The following is a 15,709-nucleotide window of genomic DNA, read 5'->3' on the forward strand; positions in this document are numbered from 1 at the left end:
CCCATTATCCATCTCTATCAGGTGTTGCTCCTGAATCCACTCTTCCACCTGTAACTCCAATCTTGGTCAATCATTTCTCACTCTCTCTTAGGCTAGAACTCTTCAGCACCTTCTTGAAATACTACTTCCAGACAGCTGAACTGCTGAATCATGTGGATCTAACCTCTCATTCCTACAGTACTGGCCCTTATCGTCTGTCCCCTGGAGTCTACAACACGCTCCCAACTATCTCCTGCCTCCCTGCCACCACTTATGGGGTCTTCTACCAATGTGACCGTGCGGGAGCACAACGCTACCCCGCCACCACAGCACGGCAGGCCATACATCATCTGGACAGCCAGTGGACAGGCCGTCCACTGTCTACGGGTTCCTCTCCTACCGCGTGCCTTAAAATTCCTTAAACATGCCAGATTGGCTCTTAAATTTTTGGTCCTTCAATCATGTGTTTCTGCCTGAAAGACCCCTCCTCGACTCCCAGGCCCCACCTCCTCCAGTTCTACAATCTATATAACCTACTTCCTACTAAACGCCCCCCCACCCCAAGTTTATAAGACTCCATTTAAGAATCATTTCCAGAGGAGTTTCAAGATGGCGGAAGGGTAAGACGCGGAGATCACCTTCCTCCCCACAAATACATCAGAAATACAGCTACATGTGGAACAACTCCTACAGAACAGCTACTGAACACTGGCAGAAAACCTCAGACCTCCCAAAAGGCAAGAAACTCCCCACGTACCTGGAGACAAAAGAATAGGGACGGGACCTGCACCAGTGGGAGGGAGCCGTGAAGGAGGAAACGTTTCCACACACTAGGAAGCCCCTTCGCGGCGGAGACTGCGGGTGGCGGAGGGGGGAAGCTTCGGAGCCGCGGAGGAGAGCGCAGCCACAGGGGTGCGGAGGGCAAAGCAGAGAGATTCCCGCACAGAGGACCGGTTCCGACCAGCACTCACCAGCCCGAGGGGCTTGTCTGCTCACCGCCGGGGTGGGCGGGGCTGGGAGCAGGCTCGGGCTTCCGGTGGAGCGCAGGGAGAGGACTGGCAGCGTGAACATAGCCTGAAGGGGTTAGTGCGCCACGGCTGGCCGGGAGGGATTCGGGGGGAAAAGCCTGAACCTGCCGAAGAGGCAAGAGACGTTTTCTTCCCTCTTTGTTTCCTGGTGCGCGAGGAGAGGGGATTAAGAGCGCTGCTTAAAGGAGCTCCAGAGACGGTCGCGAGACGCGGCTAATAGGGCGGACCCCAGAGACGGGAATGAGACGCTAAGGCCGCTGCTGCCGCCACCAACAAGCCTGTGTGCGAGCACAGGTCACTATCCACAACCCCCTTACAGGGACCCTGTGCAGCCCGCCACTGCCAGGATCCCGGGATCCAGGGACAACTTCCCCGGGAGAACGCACGGCGCGCCTCAGGCTGGTGCAACGTCACGCCGGCCACTGCCACCGCAGGCTTGCCCCGCATCCGTGCCCCTCCCTCCCCGCAGCCTGAGTGAGCCAGAGCCCCCGAATCAGCTGCTCCTTTAGCCCCGTCCAGTCTGGGCGGGAACAGACACCGTCAGGCGACCTACATGCAAAGACAGGTCCAAATCCAAATCTGAACCCGAGGAGCTGTGAGAACAAAGAAAAGAAAGGGAAATCTCTCCCAGCAGCCTCAGGAGCAGTGGATTAAAGCTCCACAATCAACTTGATGGACCCTGCATCTGTGGAATACTTGAATAGACAACGAAATCATCCCAAATTGAGGAGATGTACTTTGGGAGCAAAGATACATTTTTTTCCCTTTTTCTCTTTTTGTGAGTGTGTATGTGTATGCTTCTGTGTGTGATTTCGTCTGTATAGCTTTGCTTTGACCGTTTGTCCTAGGGTTCTGCCTGTCCATATATATATATATATTTTTTTTTTAGTATAGTTTTTAGCACTTGTTATCATTGGTGGATTTGTTTTTTGGTTTGGTTGCTCTTTGCTTTCTTTCTTTCTTTTTTTCTCCCTTTTATTCGGAACGATGTGGATGACAGGGTCTTGGTGCTCTGGATGGGTGTCAGGGCTGTGACTCTGAGGTGGGAGAGCCAACTTCAGGACACTGGTCCACCAAAGACTTCCCAGCTCCATGTAATATCAAACAGCGAAAATCTCCCAGAGATCTCCATCTCAAAACGAAGACCCAGCTCCACTCCATGACCAGCAAGCTACAGTGCTGGACACCCTATGCCAAACAACTAGCAAGACAGTAACACAACACCACCCATTACCAGAGAGGCTGCCTAAAATCATAATAAGGTCACAGACACCCCAAAACACAACACCACACGCGGTCCTGCCCACCAGAAAGACAAGATCCAGCCTCATCCACCAGAACACAGGCACCAGTCCCCTCCACCAGGAAGCCTACACAACTTACTGAACCAATATTAGCCACTGGGGGAAGACACCAAAAACAACAGGAACTACAAACCAGCAGCCTGCAAAAAGGAGACCCCAAACACAGTAAGTTAAGCAAAATGAGAAGACAGAGAAACACACAGCAGATGAAGGAGCAAGGTAAAAACCCACCAGAACTAACAAACAAAGAGGAAATAGGCAGTCTACCTGAAAAAGAATTCAGAATAATGATAGTAAAGATGATACAAAATCTTGGAAATAGAATGGAGAAAATACAAGAAATGTTTAACAAGAACTAAAGAGCAAACAAACAACAATGAACAACACAATAAATGAAATTTAAAATTCTCTAGAAGGAATCAATAGCAGAATAACTGAGGCAGAAGAACGGATAAGTGACCTGGAAGATAAAATAGTGGATATAACTACTGCAGAGCAGAATAAAGAAAAAACTGAAAAGAATTGAGGACAGTCTCAGAGACCTCTGGGACAACATTAAATGCACCAACATTCGAGTCATAGGGGTCCAGAAGAAGAAGAGAAAAACAAAGGGACTGAGAAAATATTTGAAGAGATTATAGTTGAAAACTTCCCTAATATGGGAAAGGAAATAGTTAATCAAGTGCAGGAAGGGCAGAGAGTTCCATACAGGATAAATCAAAGGAGAAACATGCCAAGACACATATTAATCAAACCATCAAAAATTAAATACAAAAAAAAATATTAAAAGCAGCAAGGGAAAAACAATAAAAAACATACAAGGGAATCCCCATAAGGTTAACAGCTGATCTTTCAGCAGAAACTCTGCAAGCCAGAAGGGAGTGGCAGGACATATTTAAAGTGATGTAAGGAAAAAACCTACAACCAAGATTACTCTATCCAGCAAGGATCTCATTCAGATTTGACAGAGAAATTAAAAATTTTCCAGACAAGCAAAAGCTAAGAGAATTCAGCAACACCAAACCAGCTTTACAACAAATGCTAAAGAAACTCCTCTAGGCAAGAAACACAAGAGAAGGAAAAGCCCTACAAAAACAAACCCAAAACAATTAACAAAATGGTGATAGGAAAATACATATCGATAATTACCTTAAATATAAATGGATTAAATGCTCCAACCAAAAGACACAGACTGGCTGAATGCATACAAAAACAAGACCCGTGCATAGGCTGTCTAAAAGAAACCCACTTCAGAGCTAGGGACACATAAGACTGAAAGTGAGGGGATGGAAAAAGATATTCCATGTAAAAGGAAATCAAAAGAAGGCTAGAGTAGCAATTCTCATATCAGACAAAATAGAATTTAAAATAAAGACTATTACACAAAGAAGGACACTACATAATGATCAAGGGATCAATCCAAGAAGAAGATATAACAATTGTAAATATTTATGCGCCAAAAACAGGAGCACCTCAATACGTAAAGCAAATGCTAACAGCCATAAAAGGGGAAATCAACAGTAACATAATCATAGTAGGGGACTTTAACACCCCATTTCACCAATGGACAGATCATCCAAAATGAAAATAAATAAGGAAACACAAGCTTTAAATGATACATTAAACAAGATGGACTTAACTGATATTTATAGGACATTCCATCCAAAAACAACAGAATACACTTTCTTCTCAAGTGCTCATGGAATATTCTGCAGGATAGATCATATATTGGGTCACATATAAAGCTTTGGTAAATTTAAGAAAATTGAAATCGTATCAAGTATCTTTTTCGACCGCAACGCTATGAGACTAGGCATCAATTATAGGAAAAAAAATCTGTAAAAAATACAAATACATGGAGGCTAAACAATACACTACTTAATAACCAGGAGATCACTGAGGAAATCAAAAAATACCTAGAAACAAATGACAATGAAAACACAATGACCCAAAACCTACGGGATGCAGCAAAAGCAGTTCTAAGAGGGAAGTTTATAGCAATACAAAAAAATCCTACCTTAAGAAACAAGAAACATCTCAAATAAACAACCTAACCTTACACCTAAAGCAATTAGAGAAAGAAGAACCTTACACCTAAAGCAATTAGAGAAAGAAGAACACAAAATTAGCAGAAGGAAAGAAATCATAAAGATCAGATCAGAAATAAATGAAGAAAAATGAAGGAAACAATAGCAAAGAAAAATAAAACTAAAAGCTGGTTCTTTGAGATGACAAACAAAATTGATAAACCACTAGCCAGACTCATCCAGAAAAAAAGGGAGAAGACTCAAATCAATAGAATTAGAAATGAAAAAGGAGAAGTAACAACTGACACTGTAGAAATACAAAGAATCATGAGACATTACTACAAGCAACTATATGCCAATAAAATGCACAGCCTGGAAAAAATGGACAATTCTAAGAAAAGCACAAGCTTCCGAGACTGAACCGGGAAGAAACAGAAAATATAAACAGACCAATCACAAGCACTGAAATTGAAACTGTGATTAAAAATCTTCCAACAAACAAAAGCCCAGGACCAGATGGCTTCACAGGTGAATTCTATCAAACATTTAGAGACGAGCTAACACCTATCCTTCTCAAACTCTTCCAAAATATAGGGGAGGGAGGAATACTCTCAAACTCATTCTATGAGGCCACCATCACCCTGATACCAAAACCAGACAAAGATGTCACAAAGAAAGAAAACTACAGACCAATACCACTGATGAACACAGATGCAAAAATCCTCAACAAAATACTAGCAAACAGAATCCAACAGCACATTAAAAGGATCATAACACCATGATCAAGTGGGGTTTATGCCAGGAATACTATGATTCTTTAATATAGGCAAATCAATCAATGTGATACACCATATTAACAAACTGAAGAATAAAAACCATATGATCATCTCAATAGATGCAGAAAAAGCTTTCGACAAAATTCAACACCGATTTATGGTAAAAACCCTCCAGAAAGTAGACAGAGAGGGAACTTACCTCAACATAATAAATGCCATATATGACAAACCCACAGCCAACATCGTTCTTAATGGTGAAATACTGAAAGCATTTCCACTAAGATCAGGCACAAGACAAGGTTGCCCACTCTCACCACTGTTACTCAACATTGTTTTGGAAGTTTTAGCCACAACAATCAGAGAAGAAAAAGAAATAAAAGGAATCCAAACCAGAAAAGAAGAAGTAAACCTGTCACTGTTTGCAGATGACATGGTACTATACATAGAGAATCCTAAAGATGCTACCAGAAAACTACTAGAGCTAATCAATGAATTTGGTAAAGTAGCAGGATACAAAATCAATGCACAGAAATCTCTTGCATTCCTATACACTAATGATGAAAAATCTGAAATTGAAATTAAGGAAACACTCCCATTTACCATTGCAACAAAAAGAATAAAATGCCTAGGAATAAACCTACCTAAGGAGACAAAAGACCTGTATGCAGGAAACTGTAAGACACTGATGAAAGAAATTAAAGATGATACAAACAGATGGAGAGATATACCATGTTCTTGGATTGGAAGAATCAACATTGTGAAAACGACTCTACTACCCAAAGCAATCTACAGATTCAATGCAATCCCTATCAAACTAACACTGGCATTTTTCACAGAACTAGAACAAAAAATTTCACAATTTGTATGGAAACACAAAAGACCCCAAATAGCCAAAGCAATCTTGAGGAAGAAAAACGGAGCTGGAGGAATCAGGCTCCCTGACTTCAGACTATACTACAAAGCTACAGTAATCAAGACAGCATGGTACTAGCACAAAAACAGAAATATAGATCAATGGAACAGGATAGAAAGCCCAGAGATAAACCCACCCAATTATGGTCATCTTATCTTTGATAAAGGAGGCAAGAATATACAGTGGAGAAAAGACAGCCTCTTCAATAAGTGGTGCTGGGAAAACTGAACAGCTACATGTAAAAGAATGAAATTAGAACACTCCCTAACACTATACACAAAAATAAACTCAAAATGGATTAAAGACCTAAATGTAAGGCCAGACACTATCACATTCTTAGAGGAAAACACAGGCAGAACACTCTATGACATAAATCACAGCAAGATCCTCAACATCATTAATCATTAGAGAACTGCATATCAAAACTACAATGAGATATCATCTCACACTGGTCAGAATGGCCAGCATCAAAAAATCTACAAACAATAAATGCTGGAGAGGGTGTGGAGAAAAGGGAATCCTCTTGCACTGTTGGTGGGAATGTAAATTGATACAGCCACTATGGAGAACAGTATGGAGGTTCCTTAAAAAACTAAAAATAGATCTACCATACAACCCAGCAATCCCATTTCTGGGCATACACCCTGAGAAAACCATAATTCTAAAAGAGTCATGCATATATACACTACCAAACGTAAAATAGATAGCTAGTGGAAAGCAGCCACGTAGCACAGGGAGATCAGCTCGGTGCTTTGTGACCACCTAGAGGGATGGGATAGGGAGGGTGGGAGGGAGGGAGATGCAAGAGGGAAGGGTTATGGGGACATATGTGTATGTATAACTGATTCACTTGTTATAAAGCAGAAACTAACACACCATTGTAAAACAATTATACTCCAATAAAGATGTTTAAAAAACAACAACAGGGCTTTCCTGGTGGCGCAGTGGTTGAGAGTCCGCCTGCCGATGCAGGGGACACAGGTTCGTGCTCCGCTCCAGGAGGATCCCACGTGCCGCGGAGCGGCTGGGCCTGTGAGCCATGGCCACTGAGCCTGCGCGTCCAGAGCCCGTGCTCCGCAATGAGAGAGGCCACAACAGTGAGAGGCCCGCGTACCGCAAAAAATAAAAAAAAAAAAAGAGTCATGTACCACAATGTTCACTGCAGCTCTATTTACAATAGCCAGGACATGGAAGCAACCTAAGTGTCCATTAAGAGATGAATGAATAAAGAAGATGTGGCACATACATACAATGGAATATTACTCAGCCATAAATAGAAACGAAACTGAGTTATTTGGAGTGAGGTGGATGGACCTAGACTCTATCATACAGAGTGAAGTAAGTCAGAAAGAGAAAAACAAATACTGTATGCTAACACATGTATATAGAATCTTAAAAAAAAAAAAAAGTCATGAAGAATGTAGAGGCAGGACGGGAATAAGGACGCAGACCTATTAGAGAATGGACTTGGGGACATGGGGAGGGGGAAGGGTAAACTGGGACAAAGTGAGAGAGCGGCATGGACATATATACACTACCAAATGTAAAATAGCTAGCTAGTGGGAAGCAGCCGCATAGCACAGGGAGATCAGCTTGGTGCTTTGTGACCACCTATAAGGGTGGGATAGGGTGGGAGGGAGGGAGACGCAAGAGGGAAGAGATATGGGAACATATGTATAACTGATTCACTTTGTTATAAAGCAGAAACCAACACACCATTGTAAAGCAATTATACTCCAATAAAGATGTTAAAAAAAAAATCATTTCCATTTTTGTGCCTTTACAAACCCACATTCCCTCCTCCATCCCCGAACTTCTGTAAAAGTGTCCATCCCTTCTTTTTGGTCCCCATTTTTTGTCATATAAAGTTCCACCTTAGTCCTTATAACACTCTTATTGCCCTTATTTCCTTACAGGTACATCTTGGTCTGCTACACTCTAGGCTCCTTGAGGACACGTACTGTATCTAAATTGTTTCAGTTTCTCTGGTGCCTAACATTATTCCTGGCATGTAGCTGTGGACTATTAAATGCTTGTTTACTGAATGAATGAATGACACGTATGTTTAAGGTATTTATTTCTACACCACTTTGTGGTCATTCCTAGACATGGCACCTTCTCCAGGATCCTGAAATCCTGTGAATTAAGAAACATTCCCAATTTCTCCAAGATTTCCTCCTATTCTTAACAGTTCAAAATATTCATAAAAGATGGAAGACTCAATTGATTAGCTAACTTGTAATAGTTGTTCTACTGTTAAAAGGAAGACTTTTTTTAACAAATGAAAGTCAAGAACAATAAAAGCTCAAAGAGTCAACCTCTCAAATTGTTCTGTATTTATTAGAAAAAACAACTATGTGGATGTAAGTAAGACAAAACTTCTGCTTTTAATATTTTCCTTTAGTAAATTAAGTTCCAGTAGATACTTCTAGAGCATCCTTTGGCCTTTCCATCACATATTTTATGCTGTTGTACGAAGTCAATTCAAATTTACCACTATACATCAGAGAGAAACCAGAGTCATTATAAATAAATAACTTATTTTCTAAGATGAAGGGTCCAGAAAGTGGCTTTAAATATTAAATGTACCCAAATGTTTTCTTTTAAAATCAATAAGCCCAGATGACAACATGTCTTTTCTCCAAATTCCTGCTTAATTCCTTCTGATGCTTTCTTGATTGAGGCCATGTGTTATCTTGAGAGCTTTTTTTTTTCCTGTCAGTATTCCATTCCAATACTCTCACTTAGGATTCAGCAAAGAAAAGGGTCTTATATTCCAACAAGGAATGCATCAGAAGAACTCTAAATTGGATACTTATAAATGCCATGTCATTTACAGAAGTTCTTAACTAGGAAATGGAGAAATTTTTTGTTGTTTAATATGTAAAGACTCACATCTTAGCCTGGAAATTTAACCTCAAACATATTAAATAACTCATGTTATTCTAACTTTCTTGACTAATCAGTTCCACTGATTTTTTTGTTGTGTTTAGCCCATACTAGACATGTAGGGAAAGGGAGGGCAGACATAAGAAGTAAAGGAAATCTTCTTGACCTCAATAAAATTAGTTGAAAAAATAAAACAAAAAATAAATAAGTTGAGAATTATAAAATAATAATTTTTAAGTACAATAGCAGAGATGCCAACTAGAGGTACACAAAAAGCCATCTAGGAGAGGTGGACAGTGAATTGGAAATTTAAGAATATAAAGGGTTAAGGGGCTGTCCTTCAAGCAGAAATGTCCACTTGGGCAAAGATGCAATAGGAATGAGCATGGAATGTTCCAAGAACATTATCTTTCTAAAGTGCTGTTTGTAAGCTGGAGTATGTTGTAAAAGAATGTCATGCATTAGGGCAATGAAGAGACACTCGAATGCCAATGTGCATCTAATCCAAAATACCTTGGATTTATAAACATTCTTCTTTAGGAAGCAAACCAGAAGTGAAGGAGAACACTTACAGATTGGACAAATCCATTCGAGGGTGCTAAGGGTCCGTCCTAAGTTAATGGTAGCGATACTGGAGAATGATCAAATTACCGAAGCATTTTAAAGAAAAGGAATGTTACTAAAATACTCAACTTTGTGGCATATGAGAGAAGTCAAGTTAAAGGTGGTGAAAAGTTCTAGTGTAACAAGAGCAGTCGGGGAGGAGAGCTGTCTTTGAGGGGAATATGATGAACATGGATGCAGGATGAGAGTGGGAGAGCAGGAAGGAGACTTGTGTGTCAGGGGAGGAGGAGAAATGTTCCTCCCACTCCCAATGTTTCCTCCATGTGGACAGATGTCCAGTAGTGCAACCCCCTCGGCCTTGCTCCATCTCCTCACTCACTTCTCCCCACAGGAGGCTGACTGAGGACCTTGAGAGCAAAAGCTGGACATGTACAGCATCTCTCCTTTTTCTCTTTATCTTTGGGCAGCAATCGCCAGTAGGAAGTGCATCCTGCTGTACACTACCTGTTTAAGTTTTAAAGTGGACTAATTTTAGGTCCAGCATTAGGAACTCTATTTCTCCCAAGTATAAGCCACCTTCTCCAGTTGCAACTTTATTAATAATAAAGATGGTATTTTGGTTTCATTTGTCTTACTCCTAGTCTATCCCTTAACTGGCTCATATCTTGGGTGTGGAGGATGAGTGCTAGTCATTGGTCCCCTAAAACCTCAGTAACATCCTTGAGGCAATGAGATCATACACAGCGATGCTAACTTAAGAAATATCAACATATAGGTCAAGGTTAAAGATGAATTCCCTAGGAGCAAGTATAGAGAAATAAGAGCGGAAGATGGCAGACAGAGAGATGAATGACCAAACGAGGGTCACCAGCACATGCTAATGCATTCCAAGTTAAAAGACCAGCACGGGCAAAGTCAGGAAACTATGGGGCAACACAAGGAAAAGGCGATTCACCTTGTTTAACTAAACTATAAAGTCTGTGTAGGGAATGGGAGAAAGGAACAAAGGATAGGCTGTAAAGGTAAGTCAGAGCCAGATTTTAGAAAAATTTAGACACTTCTGCACAGCAATGGGGAAACTTTAAGTATTCTAAACAGATCTATAACTAGACATATGCTTCTTTAAGAAGCATAAACTGGAGGCAGTATATTGACAAGCCTGGAAAGGGGAGAGATGTCATATAAGGAGGAGAGAGAAATCCATACAGGAGTGATAAACCATGTGTGCAGTGGAATGGAGACAGAGAGAGAGAATGGATATAAGAACTATTACCGAATTGAGTGGTCTTAGGCAACTCTTCATTATAGGGGACTAGAAAGAGATATTTCAAGACTTCAGAGCTGTATAACACAAAGACCGGTAATGTCATTGAGAGAAATAAAAAAGTTGGGTAGGACACCAAAACTACAGGCAACAAAAGCAAAAATAAGTGGGACTACATCACACTTAAAATCTTCTGCACATCAAAGGAAACAATCAATAGTGTGAAAAAGCAATCTACATAACGGAAGAAAAAAATTGCAAAGCATATATCTGATAAGGGGTTAATATCCAAAATACATAAGGAAATTTCACAACTCAGCAACAACAAGGACAACAGCAACATCCAATATTTTAAAAATGGGCAAAGGACTTGAACAGACATTTCTCCAAAGAAGATATTCAACATCACTAATCATTAGGGAAATGCAAATCAAAATCATATGAGATGGGCTTCCCTGGTGGCGCAGTGGTTGAGAGTCCGCCTGGCGATGCAGGAGACACGGGTTCGTGCCCCAGTCCGGGAAGATCCCACATGCCGCGGAGCGGCTGGGCCCGTGAGCCATGGCCGCTGAGCCTGCGCGTCCGGAGCCTGTGCTCCGCAACGGGAGAGGCCACAACAGTGAGAGGCCCGCGTACCGCAAAAAAAAAAAAACAAAAAACCATATGAGATAGCACCTCACTCTAATCAGGATGGCCACTATCAAAAAAATGGAAAATAACAGGGATGGTGAGAATGGAGAGAAATTGAAATGCTTGTGCACTGCTGGTGGGAGTGTAAAATGGTACAGCCATTACGGAAAAGAACATGGAGATTCCTTAAAAGATGAAAAATAGAATTACCATATTATCCACCCATCCTACTTCTGGGTATTTATCCAAAAGATTTCAAAAGAGAATCTCAAAGATATCTGCACACCCATGTTCATCACAGCATTAACACAATAGCCAAAAGATGGAAATAATCCAAATGTCCACTGACAGATGAATGGATAAAGAAAATGTGGAATATAAAAATAACAGAATGTTATGAAGCCTTAAAAAGAAGGAAATCTTGTCATGTGCTACCACATGGATGAACCTGAAGAACATTATAAGTGAAATAAGCCAGTGACGAAAGGACAAATGCTCTATGATTCCACTCATGTTAAGTATTTCAAGTACTCAAAATCAGAAATAGAAAGTAAAAGGGTGGTGCCCAGGGCAGGGAGAAGGCAAGAGGAAGAATTAGTGTTCAGTGGGTGCAGAATTTCACTGTAACAAGATGAAAAAGTCCTAGAGATCTGTTGCACAATAATGTTAATATACACTACTAAATTATACACTTAAGAATGGTTATTATGGCAAATTTTATTATGTTTTTTACCACATTAAAATAAAAAGAAATAGAGAAGTAAAGAAGAGGAACTTGTTTATTTGTTTGGTAGGGGGGAGTTGATATTAAGCCTGATTTTGTCACATATATATACACCCTGCACCTAGTGCCAAAATTTCCTCTATAAAAATAGCAGATTATGTTGTCAACTCTGCATGCTTGAACACATCAATTTGTTTTACATGTCACTTTTTTGGGACTGTGCCCCACTTCAACTTTGGCCTCCATACAGATGCTCCTGTAAATCCCTTACATGGTTCAATAAACATGGACTATGAAACAACATTCTACCCTACTGATGCCAAAACAAAACACTCCAGGATAAATGCAATTTTGCAAATTGTTTCACAGTCCAGCAGTTGCTATTTCATGTTCAGAATCAGAAGTCTGCTCCTTTTTATTGCAAAACAGCATATGCACATCCGTCAAACTCTTGTTCCATTCCTTATGAGAAGGGTAAGTCAGAGCCAGAAAAACTGATTGACCTTTTTTTTTTTCTACTACAACTCCATTTCAATACAGTTCAATGCACTTCAGTTTAAAAGACATTTATTTTATGTCTATTTTTGCCTGGCACCAAAGATCAAAGGTGAGTCAGTCAAGACTCCTATCTTCAAAGAGCTCAAAATCCAACAGGTGAGACAACTACATACATAAATAAATATAATAATAAAAGTTCTCTTATAGAAGCATTATCAAATGCTATAAAAACAGATTGGGGAAACCAACTTCTTCCTGCAGTATTCACACACACACACACACACACACACACACACACACAAAATACGGAAGTGACATTTAAGAAGGAGAGAGAAGGAAAGGAAGTGGCATTTTGAGGTTCTCCTATGGACTGGGTACTTTACATACATTCTCTTATTAAACCCATGCAATGAGGAAACCAAGGCTCAGATGAGGCTCTTCAGAGGCTCTCCAAGTCCGCCTAGCTCCAAAGCTCATGCCCTTTCAGGTGAGTAACAGTGTGGCCAGCGTACAACAAGGAGGCACCGCTCAGGACTGAAGGAACGGGAGCAAACACAGACCCACAAGGGCCTGAAGTGTGTGAGAGGGGTGATGAATGCCATGCGACTACAGCAGAGAAGATGATGGAAATACTGGCTAGAGGTAAGTTTGGGAAGGTCAGCTGGGCCTCGATTGTGAGGGTCTTCTATTTACCAGCAAGTAATCTGAATTAAAATCCTAAGGCCAGTAATTTTCAAATGACACTCTAAGGACAATGCCCATATAAGAAGTTCTGAATATTTTTTTATATGGGGAATTTGGGGTAGGATTTATTTTAAGAAAAAAAAAAGTGTTCTATTTCTAAAAATCATATTTAAAGAAAACCCACAGGAGCAAATGGAGGGTCACTACAGACTTTTAATCATCCATATGTGCTTTAGAAAGATAAATATGGTGGCTGTGTGGGGAGGACAGTCATCTAAGGAAACAACTTTTGGACTGGAGACCAGTCAGGGGGCTTCAGAAATAATATAAGATAAAGCTTTTTAGGGCCTGGATAGACACAGACAGTGGTAGAAGGATGGATTCAATAATTAAAATACATAGAACTTGGTGGCAAATTTGCTGTGGGGAATAAAAAAATCAAGAATGACTAAGTTTTCTAGTTCAAACAACATAGTAATAACCACTAACTAAGACTGAGAAAGTTTGGTAAGAGGAGTCAACTTGGAGAAAACAATTAGTTCACGCTTGTTTCGTTTTGACATGTTGAGTTTGAGGTGTCTTTAGGACATGCAGAAGAAGACATCACATGTGTGAATTAATTAGATGGGGAAATTCTTTCACAGTGTATATCAAACCACCACAATGTACACTTTAAATATCTTATAATTTTATATGTCAATTATACCTCAATGAAGCTGAAATTTTTTTAAAAGAACTAATGAACCATAAAAAAAAAAAGCATCACAAAGTAGACAGATCTGTGAATGTGGAACATGAGAGAATGGGGCTGACCCACTCATTTAGCAGGGACCACTCATTTTGCCTTCTCCCCTTCTTCCTCATAGTTATTAAACTCACCGTTTTCACAGAGCACATGGCCACTCATTTCCCAGCCCCTCTTTTTTTTTTTTAATATCTTTATTGGAGTATAATTGCTTTACAATGGTGTGTTAGTTTCTGCTTTACAACAAAATGAATCAGTTATATATATACATATGTTCCCAAATCTCTTCCCTCTTGCGTCTCCCTCCCTCCCACCCTCCCTATCCCACCCCTCCAGGTGGTCACAAAGCACTGAACTGATCTCCCTGTGCTATGCGGCTGCTTCCCACTAGCTATCTACGTTTGGTAGTGTATATATGTCCATGCCTCTCTCTCTCGCTTTGTCACAGCTTACCCTTCCCCCTCCCAGCCCCTCTTGACACTACAGGTGGTCAGGAGACTATAACCTCATCAATGCAATTTCAGCAGAAACACTGTGTACAATTTCTTTATCACTTCCTTTGGAAATTCTTGACCTTCACTTCCTGGGTGTTGGAACATAGACATGGTGCCACTGGGCTACTGCAGATGTTGCAGATAAAGACAGCACCTTAGGGGATGGTGGAGCAACAAGAGATAAGAAAACTGAGATCCTGGGTGACCAGATGGAGCATAATCACGCACCTACCTCTTTGTTACAGCAGCTTAGCCTCACTCTGACTAATGCATGGGGCATCAGCATATAGTTCAAACCTCAGGATGAATGAGATCACCAGAAAAAAAGAGAGAAAACTTAAAGGAACACAAAGATGAACAACAATCTCTAAAAAGTGAAGAAAGGCCCTTTTACAAGACCAAAAAAACAGCCACAGGGGTAGGAGAAGGTCAAGAGAGAGGAGGGTACTTCGGACAGGAAGAAGACTGGTTTAGAGATATACAATGGGGCAGAGGAAAACTAAGATGGAGATTTAAAAGAGGCTAATCAATTTGGTGAAGAACAAAATTGATCTTTGTTCTTTGCCAGAACAAAGTCAGTGAAGCAGTAGGGGTGGTGGCCTATTAAAAGTTAATAGGAAGGACGGAAGCAGCTAGAGTTGCGGAAGACTACTGTTTCAAGAAGTAAAGAGGGGGCTTCCCTGGTGGCGCAGTAGTTAAGAATCCGCCTGCCAATTCAGGGGACACGGGTTTGAGCCCTGGTCCGGGAAGATCCCACATGCCGCGGAGCAACTAAGCCCGTGTGCCACAACTACTGAGCCTGCCTGTCACAACTACTGAAGCCCGCATGCCTAGAGCCCGTGCTCCACAACAAGAGAAGCCACCGCAATGAGAAGCCTGCGCACCACAACGAAGAGTAGCCCCTGCTCGCCACAACGAGAGAAAGCCCGTGCGCAGCAATGAAGACCCAACGCAGCCAAAACTAAATAAATAAATAAATATTTTTAAAAAAAAAAAAAAAGGAAAGGGAAGAGAGATGGAAAAAAGTATTTTGACGGTCATTTTATATAGGCTTAAAACTCCTAAATGTATGGTGACTCAAAGGAATTAGAAACCAAATAAGAAGGCTTATTTTCCATTCTATCGATAGATCTGATGGGTTCCCCTTGCCAGTACCAACGCTGTAAGTCAGAAGTAAGGGAGGAGGCCAG

At 40.9% G+C, this 15,709-nt stretch overlaps 1 protein-coding gene and 1 pseudogene across 2 annotated transcripts in view; one reads left to right on the forward strand and one right to left on the reverse strand.

Annotated features, from left to right (window-relative positions):
- ANK2 (ankyrin 2) overlaps positions 1–15,709 on the reverse strand; it is a 680,317-nt gene that overhangs the window by 533,867 nt on the left and 130,741 nt on the right. The window lies entirely within an intron of this gene.
- Positions 589–15,709, forward strand: part of LOC307186043 (ATP synthase F(0) complex subunit C1, mitochondrial-like) — a 64,612-nt pseudogene continuing 49,491 nt past the window's right edge. The window contains exon 1 of the transcript in view: positions 589–599. The product of the transcript in view is annotated as an ATP synthase F(0) complex subunit C1, mitochondrial-like (transcript). The remainder of the gene's footprint in view (positions 600–15,709) is intronic.

The sequence above is a fragment of the Stenella coeruleoalba genome (genome assembly GCF_951394435.1).
Source record: "Stenella coeruleoalba genome assembly, chromosome: 4".
In the NCBI taxonomy this organism is placed as follows: domain Eukaryota; kingdom Metazoa; phylum Chordata; class Mammalia; order Artiodactyla; family Delphinidae; genus Stenella; species Stenella coeruleoalba.